The sequence below is a fragment of the Notolepis coatsorum genome, assembly GCF_963971535.1.
Source record: "Notolepis coatsorum genome assembly, chromosome: 3".
Classification (NCBI taxonomy): Eukaryota; Metazoa; Chordata; class Actinopteri; order Aulopiformes; family Paralepididae; genus Notolepis; species Notolepis coatsorum.
The window spans coordinates 125,311,344-125,330,701 of record NC_140167.1 but is presented as its reverse complement, the minus strand read 5'-3'; positions in this window follow the sequence as shown (position 1 = coordinate 125,330,701).

The following is a 19,358-nucleotide window of genomic DNA, read 5'->3' as shown; positions in this document are numbered from 1 at the left end:
TCGTGTAGTATATCTAGATGGGCTCCATCGCACCGGCTGCACCTTTTCTTTAGGCGGCATTCGGCTGCCATGTGGGGCCGCGCACATCGATAACAGCGCCGGTTGGACTTTATCCATTGACTCACTTCTTCTGCATTCATCTTTGTGAATGAGTCACATTGTGACAGCCAGTGTTCTTTCTCACAGTAGGGACACGCTATCTTCCACTTCTCTTTTCTCGAGGGGGTGCTGTGACTCTTACTGCTCGGTACTGACTCTGATTGGTGCATGACAGTCACCGATCTTCTTCCATCATTTATTCTCCTGGGTCCCTCTCTGGAGCTTGGCGTGCTCCGCCCGAAGGTGTCCAGTCGTAAGCTGCTGACTTCTCTCGCCAGGAAGTCGGCCAGATCAAGTAGGCGGTCAATATGCCTTATCTCCTGGATTACGTAATCCCATATACGTCCATATCTCTGATCCAGCGCTGCAAGGGCCGCTGTGTATGGGGTCGAGGAGGTAGCATAGGCTAGCGCTATATTGTGCGCTCGCGGTACTTTCAGGTGCTTCAGTAATATTGCATACTTGTGGCGTTCATCAGCGACATCCACCATCATTGTCTCTATGCACATCCGGAGCTCTGTGTACTGTGCTCGACTCTCATAGGCGAAGTCTGGGAATGACGGTGTGGCATTGTATGACGCCGTGGATGGCTGATACATCGGCGAGCGTTGGGGGAGAGACCTCCTGGGCGAGTCCCCTCTTGCGCCTCGCTGTGGGCTGGTACTGGCAGGGTACCATGGCCCGCTGGTCCAGGTACTGTTCCTCGGGGCTGGTCGTGCGTCGTGCTCACCCGTGAATAGAGTCGGGGGTCTGTAGCGCAGCGCCGCGGGGGTATAGCCTGGACTGTATGGGACCTCCTGGTCCGGTGGAGTACTGTGCTGTCGTCGGGCTTGGTTCTCCTCTTCTCCCTCTTCTTCCTCTATCAGATCTTCCAGATCCTGTAATCGTTTATTCAGCTTCTCCGCAGTGTATGCCACTCCTTCCTTGTAGCTGGGTCTCGCTTGGACCGGTATGGGAAGGGGGTCTGCGGGGGGTCTAGACTCGGTCTGTTGGTCAAGTTCAGGGTCGCTTGCTCGTTGTGGTGACGCTGCTCTTGACTGTTGTCTCGACGAGTTCCTTGAGCCCCTGGCGGAGGGAGAGGGAGTTGTCCTTTTGATCAGCTGCTCTATTAGTTGCGCTTGTAGTCTGTCGCGCTCTGCGTCTCTTTGGGCACCGGCAGCGGCACGCTGGGCGTCGGCCCGGTCTCTTGCCATATTCTCTTCCATCTGGAAGCGTCTCATCTCCAGATGTGTGTGCTGTTCTTCGCTCCGTTGCTGCGCTTGGAGTCGGTCGCGTTCGGTAGAGGCTGTCAGGCTGACGAGGAACGCCTGTTGTAGTATCCTCTCCGCTTCGCTGGGGGAGGCGGTTGTGGAGGTGAGCCGCTCCTGCGTGAGCCGCTCCTGGGGGTACTCGTTGGGGAGTCCTGGAGCTCTAGTTCCTCGGCGCTCTCCTCCTCTTCTTCCGTGCAGAGTTCTCTCTCTGTAGGGTTGTCTTCCTCCCGGGGCTGGTCGGGGACTACTTCTTGAGTAGTGGCGGGGGGTAACGGCATGTCAATTCCCTCCTGGTCCCCACCGTGAGCTTGGTCAGTTACATTAGGACCTACTATGGCCTCTGTGGTCGGGGAAACCTGGTCGTTAAGGTCAGACATAATTTTACTTTCTACTTTTACCGCGTTTACCGTTTGTCGAAGGCTAGGTAGTTGACTGACAGTGTAAGCCTCTAAGTACTGAGGTGTCTGTCGTCTGCGCCGCGGGCGTTCTAGGTTAGGAGGATCGTTTCGTGGAGTGTTCATCATAGGCCATTTCGATATTAATAACACTATATTAATATTACACTAGTTACCCTCCGGCTCGAAGGACCAATTGTAACTGAGGGGTACAATTCCCTGACTGTATTGTTAGATATGATATTTAATACCACTACCTCATGTACTTTAACTTCTGGCCACCCAGTACAAGATATAAGTATGATGAACACTTTCCCACCTGATGAAACGAATCCACACAAATGTACCAAATCGAAGGTTTAATACAGCAAAGGGTGTATACAACGATCACTTAATTACATTTATGATTTGAAATATGGAATATGCACTTTTATGGCAAATGAGTATTCGTAGGTAAATCAACATTGAATGTCCAATCTCTGGTTGCGCAGGGAGTAAGTATACAACCTGGAATATTTAGGAAACGATAGCGATGGTACTTAAATGATTATAGCTGGATACACTAAGGGGGGGGGGGGTCCCGCTGGTTGTAAGACAGTAGGAGGGGGGGGTTAGAGAAGCCGCTGGCGGTATCCCATCTGGCCGACGGTGTCTTGGGAGAATCCAAAGTCTTGGACACGGTGCCCACAGAACCTCGGACCGCAGACGAATACAGCTGGACCCTCTGTGGACGGTATCTGCCGGTCCACAACGGAGAGACGTGAGGCGACCTCACGTGTAGAGCGCCGTCTCACCTGGAGTCCTCTCCGGGGGGTAATTCCAACACTCAGCAGTGTTGGCCTTTATCCATGGAATAATCAAAGCACACAAAGCATAATCCAAGCCGTGGAAGGCTCGCCGTCGTCCGGGTAGAGTAATCCAATATACAGGTCCAGTCGCTCTTGGCCCGGAGCTCCTCGGATGCAATCACCACTAGGGGTCTGACCAGCCTGGTTAAGCGTCCAGATAACGTCAGGAACGATGGGGGTACTGATAACTTTAGAACTCTAACCGAACGATGCACCATACATAAATAGACTATTATTAGCTTAATAGAATACGTCCAACTCGACGGTATGGTGCCAAACTATGACCATTCAACTATTAATCTACACGATATCTCAATGCCTATTCTGGGCCAAGTAGGCCTTACTACACCGCACGTGCGTCGTGGGGTGGCTTTTGCGTCTGTCACTCTGTTGGAGGGTAAAGAACTGGACTAAAAGAAAGTTCTACTTTACTAGCGCCATATATATATGCGCTATGAACAAATAGTACCATTCGTATTTCGCCCGACATATTACTGCGCGGAACCGGGGGTTGCCACGACATGTTAGGCGGCACGATTGAACTTGGACCTAGGGGTATGGCAACCTGGCGCCAGGTTCTCGTCCAATGGTAGAATGAAACTATTATGGGCTGTTTAGTAGAAACGGGGATATTCAATGCATATTGTACAAGGAATATACAGGGGATATCAAACGATATACAAATACAATTAAATATATATATATAAATAAATATACATATTCGGTTTAATCTGATCCTTCACAACAGTACTGTAACGCTTGGGTTCTCTGGCCCCGCCTGAGAACCACCCACCATTCTGACACCTGTCACTGGGCTTCCCTGTCACTTATCTCCCTGTCACTTGTCACTTATTGTTTGGGTCTTTGTTGGACCGCTTGGTATGTCAGGAATGTGGTCGTACTTAAACCCCTGTCTCTCTACTTCCAGTTGTCAGATCTTCTCATTCTCCTGCAGAGTACACGACGGTACCGCAGACACTGGACGTTGCTGTCATTATTGTTATCATTATTATCTTCTCTCCTAGACGCCCTGCGTCAGTGTTACTATCTGTTGCTATTACTCTAGGTGTACCGTTCTACAAATAAAGAGAACCACCATTAACGAGTAAACAACCCTCTCTGCCTCTACTTATTACTCCGCAACTGGAACCTACCTGTCTCCGTCGTAACACCTAACCTAGACTGTTTCATAATTAGCTGGACAAAGAACAATCTCTCATTGAATAATGTAATTTGTTTCCAAATAGGATTATAATTATTTTCCAAACAGCGCTGTATTTTCACATTCATGGCTGATCTAATCAAGGCTTCAGAGTGGGCGTGAGATGATTCACAACTTTAACTTTAACTATGCTTTTGTTTTCTTGAATGTACACATTTTTTGTATTACATGAATCATCTTTGCAGCATTAGAGCTATGTGAGAGGATGAGACATCCCTTTATGAATTGTAATGATGCATTCCACGTTTTACATAAATGCTCTGAAATGGGTTCACACACTGCCATAAATGAGGTAATCAGTGGGGTGAATCATCTCAGATAGTGATAATGGCGTGTGGTAAGTAGGGGGTAAAAAACTATTTAGTGCAATTCCTCCCTTGCACAGCTCGCCTTGGTGTTGCATACAGCACGCGCTACAGAGGAACTACACAAATTCACACTATGAGGACACATTTGTTTTTTTGTGTTGATCAGTTTTTAAAACTTTTTTTTAGTGTTGTGAAGAACGTCTCTGAGTATTTTTAACTGACCTGATCGGTGATCCTAGATTTGTAATCTTATAGCTTATACACACCAACACCATTTCAGCCATCAAATCCACACTTCCCAATTACGAAAATGTTTTAGTTTGAACCACCTAGGACTTGGTTTTGAGTAAACATGTTGATGTAATGATACTGTATTGTGTGTAATGATATTGTGTGTACAATGAATTTTTAAGAAAAAATATATATATTATATATAAGGCTTGTGTGCATACAGCATGAAAAGTATTCCAAAATTGTATCTGGGAAAGTGTGAGCCTTTGGTTTGTTATGCTGTGCTACCAAATCACTCTGCAACTCTGTGTTTGGGTGTTTTCAACCCTTGAAAGTCTGCAGCTGAGGCCCACAATACATGGCTTCTGAACCGGCCTGAGGCCTCCAGAAGCACAGGTTGTGCTCCTTTGAGACTGCATACACAAACAAACTAAAAGCCTTCCTATGATTTTAAACTTAAGATAAAAATTTTCCCAGAAAAGCTTGAATATTAGCCTCACTCACATATAATTAGCTTTTGAGCAGAGGAAGATATTAAGGCATTTCTATCCCAACTGGCCGGGTGGCGTGTAGCATTTTTACAACGTATCCGCGTTTCCGGCGCTCTGATTGGCCAGGTCATGTGACATGTGCGCCCAATAGCGTGTTTGCCCATTTCCGCGTCGAAACAGCCTGCAAACTACCTGGCGTTCTATCGCCATGCTCTAAGACAAACTCTAACCTTAACCAACTTCGAAAGAGTGCCTAAGCTTAACCGGCGAAATAACTTGCCGTCACGCTCTAAGACAAACTCTAACCTTAACCAACTTCAAAGAGTGCCTAAGCTTAACCAGTGTAGAAACCTGCCGTCCCACGATTGGCGCCCATGTCACATGACCTGGCCAATCAGAGCGAAAAACGGGAACCCGGAAACGCTGATGCGTTGTAAAAAGGCTTCAAGCGGCCGGGTGATCTCCAATATCATTGCAAGAGTAGGAGTTTGGCTGGAGACCAAGATTCTTAATTAGCCTTTGTGATGTTATGGAGCAATCCTCCAACACTCAGGATTTACAGGAAGGTGATGTTCATTTTATTACAGAGGACTCTATTTTTGTGCTGGCGCAAGGCCAGCAGAGTAGCAGGCACACGCTGATCGTCAATATCGCAATGCTAATTATTTCCACCTGTTTGGTCATTTTGTGGCTTGAAGGGAACCTGCTTGCACCATAGCAGTGGAGGCTGGTGACCAAATTTTTAGGTGAAGCACAAATTATTATATTATATTATATTATATATTAAATTATATTTTTAAAACATCCCCCACTGTGTGTCAGTGGTCAGTGGACACAGATGAAAATATAATATTAATATACACTATATATTAATATTAATACCAACACCAATCAATCAATTAATTAATATTAATATCAATATACATACTAATATACTATCAATACTACTATTGAATATACATAAACTATTCATTTCATTTACACTATACATGTCATGTCTCCTTTAACTGTGGGTGAAAGCGGTCCGAGAACTACAATGCCTGACAATGTTTATTTCTGCATCTCACGCAACACACACAAGCCACCGGTCGTTTCAGACACAAACCCACACACAACGGACAAGATAGCAGTTCTCATTCATAAGAGCACACCAAAGTTCCACCACATGAATCTCACCGTGACAAATCAGCAGAGCCACAGAGGCACTAGATCAGCCGTGCATCAGCAAAGTACGCTAGCTTAGCCACAAGCTAGCGGCAACATTCATTCATTCACCACTAACACAGTGCACATGCAAATATTATCTGCAGGCTGCATTAGCAGCCAACGTGATACATTACATCCAAGCTAGCGTGATAACGTTAGTAGTTATTAGCATCCAAGCTAGAAACTGCTAGGCTGCCTGCTTATGCTTACAGTACCTGCAATAATGTTGTCATCCTCCTGGACAGATAGACTTGTTAAATCATAATATCCACATGTGTGTTGTGCTGGTCCTCAGTAAATGTCTATTAAAGTGCTAAATGTTAGATACACTAATATAGAGGTTTCGAACGTGGCTGCTCTCAGTGCTCTGTTAATAAAATTTTCAATCAATCAATCCCGCGAGGGGAGAAACAGCCGTGTAGCTACAGAGCTGCAGTCGTAGGAGCCATACTCTGATTGGATTTGCAAGGCTGCCAATCATTCAACCTCCGTGTATGGGATGTCAAGGGCTGTCAATCATTAAATCCTCCATTCAATGGCAAGAGTTTAACTGCACAGACCGTGCTTAGATGAAGTTAATAGCCTATTTTGATTGGCTATTATTTATTTAACATTGGGTCAACCTGTGAAGTTATTCTGCACGAATATTACTGCAGTCATTACTGCAGTGCAGGCCTGCTCAGAGCTGGCAATTTTGGCAATTTTTGAAGAAAAACATTTTCACTGGCATTTTTTTACAGAGGAAAACTTTTCTAATAAAAAATAATAATAATAATAATAATACATGTGTAAATATGTATATATGTAAATTAATAATAATTATGAATTACCCGGCTCTGCACCATGGGTGACCGAGCCTTCTGCACGGCTGCACCACGCCTGTGGAACAGCCTCCCCATCCAGCTGAGGGCACCACAGAGCCTGGACTCTTTCAAAGCAGGCCTGAAAACCTATCTGTTCAAAAAGGCCTTTGACTGTTAGCTTTTTATTTAAATTTTATTGCGCTCTGTTTTTAAATTGTCTGTTTATACTATGTTTTTAATTAACTATGTTCTATTTTTATTCTGTATTTTATTTTATTTGTTTTACTAATAACTATTTTATTCTATTTTTTTTAACTGTTTTAACCATGTAGTGTAGCACTTTGGGATCCCAGCGAACAAAAAGTGCATTACAAATCCAATCTATTATTATTATTATTATGAGTGAATTTGTGTTTCACGTGTTGTCATAGAGAAACCTCCACTGCACCATAGGTGGGGTGGCGCAGCTGGGGGTGTGTCAATATAGATCCGTTGGCACAGTACAATTTTGTTATCCATTTCAGTAGAAAATCTCCCCTTTGTCCATTCAGACCACATCTAAGTGCAGTTGCCGGTGCTCTGAACTGTTGTCGTGGTTGTCGTCGTCTAAGCGAGAGGCCACTGGAACACCACTTGTGTGGATGTTGCATTTCATCCCACTTATTTTGGGAATGTATTGGAATTATAACAAACCATTACAAAGATAACAAACAGTGAACACTATGAAATGCTGCTCTTTGATTTGCCAACATTCCACAACAGTTACACTAGGGCTGACCTTCGATTTTTTTTTTGGCAATCGAAGCTTCGGGGCCGAGCTTTGATTTTAATTCGAAGCTTCGAATTAATTTTTATTTTTTTATTTTTTTATCTTATGTTGTGGGACTTGTACAGCACTTTGGTAAACTTTGTTGTTTTTAAATGTGCTCTATAAATAAAGTGGATTGGATTAATGAATTAAGTAGCCCCTTTCGTGACTGTGACGCAGCCAACACGGCTGTGTGATTTAATTCAAGGTGGATCGCTGTTGTCGTTTGAACAACTTCAGATTTCATGGGAACTACCAATCCCCCAAATCAAGAATGTTTAAGATGAATGAAGTAAGATTTAGATTATTTGAAATATGGCCTGTGTAGACTAAACTATGCACAGAATTATGTCAGTCTACAAGGTCCGGATTCTACATGGTCCGGCAATGTAGACCTTGTAGACTCCACTACAGACCAATTATCAGTGAATGTTCATGCATTTTTAAGAATGGCTACTTCCACAAAAAAACAAAGAACTCACCAAAACATCTCAGTAGCACCTTATCTAAATGTTCTATTTCATATATGGAGATTCATATTTATTTATGTATTGCATGCATTTCTATATTTTATTTCCTATTTTGTTTATTCATCCCAGTATCTTTCTTTCTTATGTGTGGAATTCTACAAGGCATTTACATTCACATTTACATTTAGTCATTTAGCTGACGCTTTTATCCAAAGCGACTTACAAGTTCTGTACGACAAGTCATCAGGAAGGATACAACTCTATCAGCTGAGCAACAATGTTCATCAAAGTGTTGAGTGCTACAGTGTATGTTAGTTTATTAGGACAAGTGCATGACAGTTGGTTAGTTAGGGTTAGATTTTTTTCATTTTAATTTTTTAATTTTATTTCAGATAATGGTTGAAGAAGTGCGTCTTTAGTCGACGGCGAAAGATTGGACGGGATTCGGCTGTCCTAACTGGGGTGGGTAGTTCATTCCACCATTGTGGGGCAAGGACTGAGAATAGGCGTGTAGGTGGTGTATATGTGTTTGAGGATGATATCCTTCAAACAGGCAATAGTGATGATATAATTTGGGCAGTGCTGAGCTGGGTTACTTTCCTCCGAAGCTTCGAAGTAATTAAGACAGCCATAAGTTACACAATAGGTTATTTAGGTAGCTTATATCATTACCGCATTTACTTTATTCATGTCATCATGTGTAAATAAGCTGTATTTATTTATCTATTTAAACAGCAAATCTTACAGTTAAGATGTACTGTATATAAACCTATACAGGCAGTTTATCAACACATACATTTGCTATAACAATTTTAAGATGATTTTGATGATTTTATTTTTATTTAGTACATACAATTTATACAATAGTATAAAAACAAGGGGTACAAGGATAACATGTGAAAGTCTGTCGACTTGTTTCCAACATGGTCCCAAGAAGAATACAATAAATCAGAAATAAAGAGTTAAGAAGATAAAATAGACAACACACTTTTCTGAAAGAGCCTCATTACAGCATGTCATGTTCCTGTTCTTCAAGAGTGGTGGCCAAGCACCCTCTGCAACCTATTGTTGCAGATGTCGCTTCACACCCCTCTTGAAGACAGCAATAGTGGGGGAGTTTTGGATGGCCCTGGGCAGAGAGTTCCACAGCCGGCAGGCTGTAGACAGAAAGCCATTCTGTGAATAGGAACCCTTTCTAGGCTCATAAACTGAGAGCTGTCCAGACCGTAACTGTCGTCCGTGGACCTGGCCACGCAGGACAATACGCGAGCATAAATATCTGGGGGCAGATCTATTTAACATTTTATACATATGTCCCAGTTTCAGAAAGGAGACCCTCTGCTCCACAGGGAGCCGATATCCCACCTCATTGAAGTGACATGGCTCAATATGGGTTCGAGGGTCTTATTTTGGCTGGTTTGTAGCCTGTGTTTACTTTCCACTGTAACACCACTATACCAGTACGTACATGCATAGTCATATTGGCTGAGGATCATGCAGTTGGCAAGCAATTTCATAGTTTCCAGTGATAAGAACCTCTTTTTTCTGTGCAAAAATGTCACCCTTGTGTTAACCTTTTTGATCACCTTCAGGGCCATTGTTTTCCCTGAGAGTGTTTGGTCGAGGTCTGCACCTAGGTATTTAACACAGTCTCTAGACTCGACACTGAAGCCATTACAGCTGATCTCAACATTCCTTTAATTTATGTTTTGAGCTGAATAGAATTGACTCAGTTTTTCCAAGGTGCATCGATAATCTGTTGTCAACTAACCATTTGTGAAGGCTTTCCATCTCCCTACTGAGACCGGCTTGTATTTCTGCCATGTCGTCTCCAGACACCAGACGTGCTGAGTCGTCAGCATACAGTAGGAGTCTGCAGACACCATGTCATTAACATATAGTGAAAAGAGCAATGGAGCAAGGATGCTGCCTTGCGGCACCCCACATGTTATTTCATTATATGAAGATGCGACACCATTTATGTTCACAACCTGGGTCCTCCCAGTCAAGTACGACCTGAACCATCTCACCAACCCATCGTCCATCCCACAGGCTTTGAGCTTCTCAAGCAGGATCTGATGGTCAACAGTATCAAACGCTTTCTGCAGGTCAATCAGAACCATGCCAGTTTGTTTGCCACAGTCCATCTGGGTTCGAATATGGTCAGTGAGATCAATCAGGCAAGCATCCGTAGAATACCCAGGGCGAAAGCCAGACTGGAATTGATAAAGGAGATCTGTCTGTTTAAGAAAATCTGATATTTGATTAAATATGACCTTCTCAAGAACTTTGGAGATGATGCTGAGAATAGAAACTGGACGATAGTTTCCCTCATTTGTCCTATTTCCTTTTTTGTGTAGTGGAACCACTCTGGCACATTTTAAGTCGTCGGGTACGATACCCTGTTTCAGTGATAGGTTGATGATATGTGTTAGAGGTTCACTAATCTGGTTTGCTCCGTCTTTGATAAACCTCACTGGTAAGCCATCTATTCCAGTAGCTTTATCCTTGCCTAGGGTATTGATCGTTTTTTCTACCAGGGCCATGTCCACTGGTTGTAATTTGAAGGAATCCTGTGCAACCTTATCTGAATAATAATTAAATACATGACTACTACCAAACTGTCCAGTGGGTTCGGGTAACTTCTTCACAAGTGTTGATGCCACTGTAGTGAAAAAATCTTTGAATTTTTGGGCCACCCTTGCACTGTCAAAGAAAATTTCATTATCAATATCCAACCCAATCTTTGAAGAAGCTGAACAATTGTTTCTAATGGGAGCCCCCAGATTTTTTAGAGTTTGCCAAAGTTCTTTGGGGGAGTTTTTCACTTCTTGAAATTTTGTTTTGTAGTATTCTGTTTTGGCCTTTTTTACCAGGCTTGTTACTCTATATTGCATGTGTCAATACTCATCGAATAGAGCGCTATCGCCGCATTTTCTAAATGTTGCCAGAGTTTTGTCTCTTAACCGAATTTGTTCTAAGATGTCTGAATCCATCCAGGGTTTGGAACGTTGTTTGACTCTGACAAGCCTGATGGGGCATACTTTGTCTAAAACAGATAGAAATATTTCTTTAAAAATTATCCAAGCTTCCTGTAACCGGACTCCAGTCTTCAGACTGCAATAGTTGTTGGAAATTTTCCAGGTTGTACTTTTTCATTGACCTGATCCTAACCGTGCTGTGTTTGCCTATCTGGCTGTGACAGATCTTTCTTGTGCAGTATGTGACAAAATGGTCACTGATTCCTAAAGGTAGCACCCCAGATTGACATATTTTTTCTTTGTCAGATGACAAGATCAGGTCAATGATAGATCTGCTAGTCTTAGTAATTCTGGTAAAATCATCAATCAATTGTGTAAAATCAAAAACTGAGCAAAAATTCATAAAATCTGCAAGTAGACCATTGTTTAAATGACTAGTTGGATGGACATTACAGTTAAAATCACCAGTGACAATAACCTCTTGATCTAGAAAATGGTCTGCATTTGCACAGGACTTCTCGAGAAGATGAAAACAAATTTAGCATTTCGGGGGTCGATAGCAACAACCGACCAGAATAGGTTGTGATTTTGGTAGCAGTATATCGATCCAGACTGTTTCTAAGTCATCTCTATGTAAATCATGCCTGGGGTTGAATGCAATATCGGCACGTATGTAGAGGCAGACCCCACCTCCTTCCCTATTTCGGTCATTCCTAGTCACAACAAATCCAGGTATTTCAATTTCATTGTCCGGTACACTATCATCAAGCCAACTTTCAGTTATTGCAATCACAGATGCCTTTGTTTTCGTTGCTAGTATTTGCACTTCAGGTAGTTTTGGTATCAGGCTGCGTGCATTCAGATGAATGATATGCAAACCCTTTTTGTTAAAGTGTTCAAAAGGATCATTTTGGGTTGTTGAGGATGGTGAGACCTGGCCTGGACTTGTAGGTCTATTGGAGGCTGAACAGTCCTCTGTGAACAGATTATCCTTAAAAAATTAATCACTAGCAATCTGTAGTGTACACTTAAGATCTGATTATCTAAGTGGTTGTATTCTTTCACAGACATATTGATACATTTTGGGTGATACCAGTTATTGCAGTCATCACAGCATATACCTCTTTGTTTTGTTTGGATGTGCTTGTAACATGACCCACAAGTATCAATTGAAGGACCAGGGTTTGTTTGGATATCCCCACTTAAAACTAGGATCACAAACAGGCATTGCTGAACTGGATCAATGGAGTATTTGCTTAGTTTAACTTTTCGACCTGTAGGAAAGCATCTAGTATGTATACTGTCAAGCAGGGTGCGATCCACGGGGGAGCTGGGGGAGCCATGGCTCCCTTAGATCAGACATCAGCTCCCCTGAAAACATGATTTGTGAATTTTTGGGGGGTCTCTAAATAACTGAAAATAAATGCTACTTTTGCCATGCATTTCTAATTTTTCTGTAATTTTCTGTATCATCATCGTGTATAATAATAAACGTATGCTATTTTGGATGTATGATTAATGATTTGCGCACTAATTCACACACGTATTATGGCAACATGCATGCTATTCTTGCAATTACCATTCGGAGCGCGGCGGCGCTGCAGCCTGCACGCACGGCACAAATCAAACTTGACCCACGTTGGAACCTGTGACTTGTTGACAGTGATAGTTTTGACAGGTAAATAAGGTCACTCAGGAATGGATAATGTCTAAACGAAAAATGCAACAAGTAAGCCTAACCAATTTTGGTTTCACGAAGAAAGTGAAGCAGTCAATGGACTTGACAGAGCAGCAGGAGGCGGGATCATCTACAGGCGACGCCGTTACACCTGCTGCTGGTGCTGCTGCGGTGGGGACTATTATGTCTCTGACAACGCCCGGTGACCGTGCCGGCGCCTGCTGCGGTCGTATCAGAACAGGAGTCTGAGAGATAATCACGAGATACTGTAGACAGTGTTGGATCTATCATCTATCTAACTAAATGGATACTTTTTTTTATCATGGAATGTGCTGTGCAGACGGCCGGACCACAACTACATCAACAAGTGAGTTGTCTATTATGTGTTCTGTAGTTACTGAAACTGATTGAATATATGACAGGATTCAAGAGGTTTATTTGTCACATACATACATACACAACACAAGGCCTACTAAAGGCTACAGTAACGTCTGCGATCACAGTATCCTCCGACAGTCCGACTCCTCCCTGCAGCCGACCAGTGGGAGGCATAGTCTAGCAACGTTCGAGACAGGGGAGGGGAGAATTAAATTGGGATGGGAGAAAAATAGAAAATGAGGAGAAAAAGTGGATAAAAAAAATATATATAAGAATAACAAAACAAATTGCCTAAGAATAGAATAAAATATACAGTAAAAATATACAGAAGTCTACAGTAAGTGTAATATTGCACAGTGTTGTTTCAAAAGTAAAAGTCCAGGAAGGTGGTAACTGGCACTCTGTGCTCAGTGATGCAGTGAGGCACAGTGATGCATTGTAAAGTCTGATGGCTGTCGGAATGAAGGACTTCCTGTGCCGTTCAGGGCTACATTTAGGGAGTGTTAGCCTAGCACTGTACATGCTCCTCCTGTCAGCCAAGTCTGTTTATAGTGGGTGGGACTGGGAGGGGTTTTCCCTGACGGCCTGGAGCTTAGCAAGGCTCCTCCTCTCCGCCACCCTTGCTAGAGAGTCCAGCTCCACCCCAACCACGCTACTGGCCTTCTTGTCCAGCCTGTTTGCATCCCCTGCTCTCAGTCCGCTGCCCCAGTAGGTCACAGCGTACAAGAAGGCGCCCGCCACCACCGACTCATAGAACATCCTCAACATCCTTGTACAGACATTGAAGGACCTCTGCCTTCTGATGAAGTAGAGTCGGCTCGAAGTAGAGTCGGCTCTGGCCCTTCTTGTAGAGTGCCTCTGCGTGTTTTGACCCGTTCAGTTTGTTGTCGATGTGCACACTGAGGTATTTGTAATCCTCAACCATGTCCACATCGACTCCCCTGATGGAAACGGGGGTCACAGGTGCACTCCTCCTCCTCCCCAGCTCCACAATCAGTTCCCTAATTGAACTAGGATAATTGAATGCAACCATGAGCACAACACACTTGTCTTTGTTCAAAAGTATTTTCGAGCCAGAACAATTAGTCTACAATGAGGAAGACTGAGGATTGTGAAATGCTGGATGTGGACTGTCTTGGTGCTTTTCATAGATATAATTGAGCTAACATCCTCTTTCCTGGGAGGAGTGACAGGAGACACGTTACAGTACAGTCTGCAGATTAATTATCTATCTGCGCACTGCCTCCTATCATATTTATTTTTTGTTGGGGATATTTATCTACGGAGATCATGTGATAAATTGAATGTAACTGCCCCCCGGCATGGTGATGAAATAAAGATACGGTTATGTTTCATACAGGTGCTTTTATTCATTTTCTCTTTTCTTTTGCATTTTAGCATAGCAGCACTGTAGCTTTTCTTTTGCAGTCATCGTTGCACCGTGGTTGTACAGGTTGTGACTGTTGCACCGTTTGCCCCGTTTGCACCGTGAAAACTATGACAGTCAAAACACAATTAGTTATATTGTTCACAGAACCACAACAAAGCACATAATGCGTTCAAACAAACATTTGAATTTAATGATATCAAGGGTGAACTCGTCTTCCATAATAAAAGGGCATTTAGGGAAACTAATAATAATAAGTAACGTTACTTGTTCGGCAGCAGGTGCTCTTGATTAGAACCGAATCAGTCAGTGCACCACTTTACATGTCTACAACACGCAAAATATAGAGATCTTCAATAATAATAATACATTTTAGTGTTCAACGTACCTTATTCCGCTTTACCAAGGGGTGTTAATTACTGAAGTAAGGTCCTTGTACTCTATATAGTTCGCTGTCTGCTCCGACGTTGTCTCTGGGTTACTTCCTGTATTAGTTACAGGTATCCTTTAGAACAAACAGGATGCTGTGACCTTTATACTATAGAAAAGACGAGCTCTGCCCCCATGTGGACACTAAAGGAAAATGCACAAGCGGCAACTGAAATATTAACCCACGGTTTCTTAAATAGAAAGCTTAAAGGGGAACTATCTTATAAATGGCCTTTTTGAGTGTTTAGCATTGTTTCCTAGCTATGTGAACTTATATTAATATGATCTATGTCTCAAAATTCTCATATTGGCGCATTCTTCCAATTCTCCTCTCACAATATTCACCCTCACTGAACTGAGTCATTTGAAAATGTGATGATTTGTGATGTCAGAAAGACACCGCTGCATGTTAATGGAGAGGTGCAGGATGAGCTGCACACAGTGGCTGGACCTGGAGCCCAGGCTCAAAACAGCTTAAGATCTTGAGGTAGAAAAATGCTGTTTTTGAGGACTTGATTAGAAATACAAAACAATGAATAAAAACATATATATATTACAGAGGTGTTCCATAGACTCACAGGAATTGTGTAAAAGTGCCCAAATAGTGAAAGAAATAGTAAAATAGTTCCCCTTTAATATTCTGAGCTAATAAAGAAAAGTTGATCATCTAGAGTAGACCAATGTAAATTAAAGCTTACTGATAATAAAGATGATAGGCATCTTGACCCTTGGCGGTCAGTTACATTGAATGAATGGAAATTACGGATTTTTATAGGTGTAAGCTATGCAACAATAGAAAATAAATGACCCCTTCATTCATAATTGGATGACGTGGGTATAGCTTAATTTATACTATAATTACCTACATGCACATATTACCATTGGATCTCTTTGGCCTTGGTTGAAGTTATTCTGATGTAGTTAGATGTATATTGTATATTGTCCCAACTCTGCCTGCTAATAACGTATTCCTCCTTGATATACATTTATTTATATTACGCCCCTCAACCAATAGTTACATCGGCCTGGGGCGCATCCCGGGAGAGAAAGAGAAAACAAACAAAAAAGACAGGAACAAAACGAAAAAATACAGGCAGTCCAACCAATCAGTTAGAGAACAGACAGACATAGTACACCACACATACAACAATACAAAAAACTAGCTCATGGATTGTTTATGGCGAATAAGTGGGTTTTGAGCATGGCCTTAACACTTTGAGCGCGTGCACATACTATCGATCATCTAGCGTTTATTTGAAAACGATTCATAAATAGGCAGACAAATATCAACGTTCTGGAATATTCCAGTAAAAGGCGATTATCACAGAATGTGTTGTTTTTCACCTGAAAACGGGTGCTCTTCAAAATGCTATCAAACGGAAATGAAGCGAAAGCCCGGTTTCCTTTGTCACCAGTCTTGTGTGGGGGATTTTTAGGAGTTTCCTTCTCCAACCATGGATATCATACATGCATGGATACACCAAAAATAAGTTGGACACACCCTTGTGTGCCAGTGCCTTCAGCTTAAGCCTGCATCTGCATCTAGATTCACAAAGATAGGGCCCTGAGATGTAAAGGCAGTTTCAGACAGGAAAAAGTGCAGCTTACAAAATGCATGACAATGGCATTAGCTCTGTGCCCAGAACATAACAATGGCTGAATCCCAATGGTCAAACTACCAACTTGCAGACTGAGCCCTCATGGATTTGGCAGACATATTTCTGAGTTGTCAACCTTGTTCAGGAGTCCAGCGTTTCTGAGTGAGAAGAATAATTGGAACAGTGCCTTTCAATCAACAAAATCAACTGTGTGCAGTGCAACCCACGGCCTCAGATGATACAATTAGATTTAAATGGGGCATAAAACATACATGTTACAAAGGATCAGATTAAACCGAATATATATATTTATTGATTGATATATATTGCATAATATTTGTATATCGTTTGATATCCCTTGTATATTCCTTGTACATATACACGGAATATCCCTTTAGCCTAGTACAGACCATAATATTTCATTCTCCTATTGGACAGCGGTCCACAGGCGCCAAGGCCATGCCTCCAAAGTCAGGTTCAAAGTCACCGCCGGGGACATGCCTGGACAAGAATGGTATTGCGCAAGGATATGAGACAGGAATAAAGCTGGTACTAGTTTATTCACCTAAGCGTATAAATACGGCGCAGGTGAATACAGAAGCACTTAGTCAGAAGTCTTAGTAACTAAAGTTGAAGCCTCACCCACGATACTACGTGCGGTGAAGTATGGCCTGTTTGGCCCCAAATAGAGCATTGAGACCGCGTGCGAATTAATAACTGAAGTGTCAGAGTTTGGCGCTATACCGTCGAGTGCGACATATTCTATTAAGTCAGTAATAGTCTATTTGTGTATAGTGTATCGTGCGGCTAAAGTTCTACAGTGACCAGCATCACCGACGTTTTCCTCGTATCAGCTAGAGTGCTTATCCAGGCTGGGCTGCTTTCATGGCGCTTTCACCCGAGGGGCCCTAGACGAGGATCGTGTGGACATGTACACTGGATTATCTACCCGACGACTGCATAGCCCTTTTCGGCTGGATTATATTTGCTTTTGGTCCTGTAATTAATGGAGCGGAGAATCGCCGACGCCCACAAGTGTGTGGGATTTACCCTGTGAGGAGCCACGTCGAGTCTGCCCCTCAGAAGCCTGAGGCAGGCTAGCTTTCTTCCCTGTGGAGCTACAGGCTACGGAGAACAGCTGTATTCGTCTGTGGATCAAGATCTTATTGCACCGTCTCCCGTACTCGGAGTCTCCTTATCATCGTTGACCCAGACTCTATTACCGACAGATCCTCTATCCTTGCTGGCTTACAACCGGGGGGACCCTTCCAGTATCTCCCGCTATATTACTAGTGTACCATAGATATAATTCCCTAAGATTCAGGTTGTATGATTACCTCCTGCGTAACCAGAGAATGGACATTCGTTATTGATTGGCCTACGCACATTCCTTTGCCTTATAAGCGCATTCAAAGTGAAGTAAAGAAAGTATATTATGTACCTTTTGCTGCAATAAATACTTAATTACAACTTTGTGTGGAACCGATTTCATTGTGGGGAAGTGTTCATCATTAAGATACCTATGTACTGTATGGCCAGTAGGATGTACATAAAGACGGTAGTGGTTTAATGATACCATACTTATCAATACAGTCAGGGAATTGTACCCCTCAGTTACAATTGGTCCTTCGAGCCGGAGGGTAACTAGTGTAATATTAATATAGTGGTATTAATATTGACATGGCCAATGATGAACACTCCACAAAACGGTTCTCCTAAAATAGATCGCCCGCAGCGTAGACGGCAGACACCTCAGTACTTAGAGGATTACGTTGCCAATATACTACCTAGCTTTCTACAGACGGTAAACGCGGAAAAAGTAGATAGTAAAATTATGTCCGACCCTATCGACCAGGCTACCCCGCCAATAGAGGCCCTAGTGGGTTCTAACGTAACTGACCAAGCTCACGGTGGGGACCAGGAGGGACCTGACATGACTTTACCCCCCGCCAAGACCGAAGAAGTAGTCCCCGGAGAGCTCCAGGATAAAGACAGCCCTCCAGGGATGGAACTCGACCCACTACAAGAAGAGGCGAGCACCCCGGAGATGGATCTCCTCGACTCGCCACAGGAGAACGGATCTCCAACGAGTACTACCAGGAGCGGATCACCTCAACCAGCGTCTTCCCCCAGCGAGGCGGACAAGATCAAGTTTCAAGTTTCAAGTTTCTTTAATAGTTGTCATACAGTACAGAATACTTTTGTACAAAATGCTTCTTACTGTTGCGCTCCAGAGACTGTGCATGACAAGATAAGTATGAAATAAAAACATAGTAAAAATTAGAAGTAAAAAAAGAGGTCACAGTGTTCAGTTTAGACATATGTACAATGTTCGTAGACGTAGTTACCATACAATATACAATACTGTGCAGTGTACTAATATACAATGCTATATAGTGCAAGGCATAAATGGACGAGGTGCAGTTTAGGTACAATTCACAGTAGGTGTACGAGTTGTAGTGCAAATCCTTTATCAATAAATATAAAGTGTAAGTGTGGCAGCCTTACAGCCTGGCAGCCCCAACAGAGCGCGATCGACTCCAAGCACAGACGCTTAGTGAGCGCGAACATTCTTCCATGGAAAGAGAACGCCTTCAAGTGCAGCAACGGAGCGACGAAGATCGTATACGCAGGGCCGCCTCAGGGGGTGTGCGAGCAGTGCGGTCGCACAGGGCCTCGCGGGAAGGGGGGCCTCGCAAAAAAAAATAAAAAAAAAATAAAAAAAAAATATTTTTTATTTATTTTTTTTATTATTTTTTATTATTTTTTTTTATTT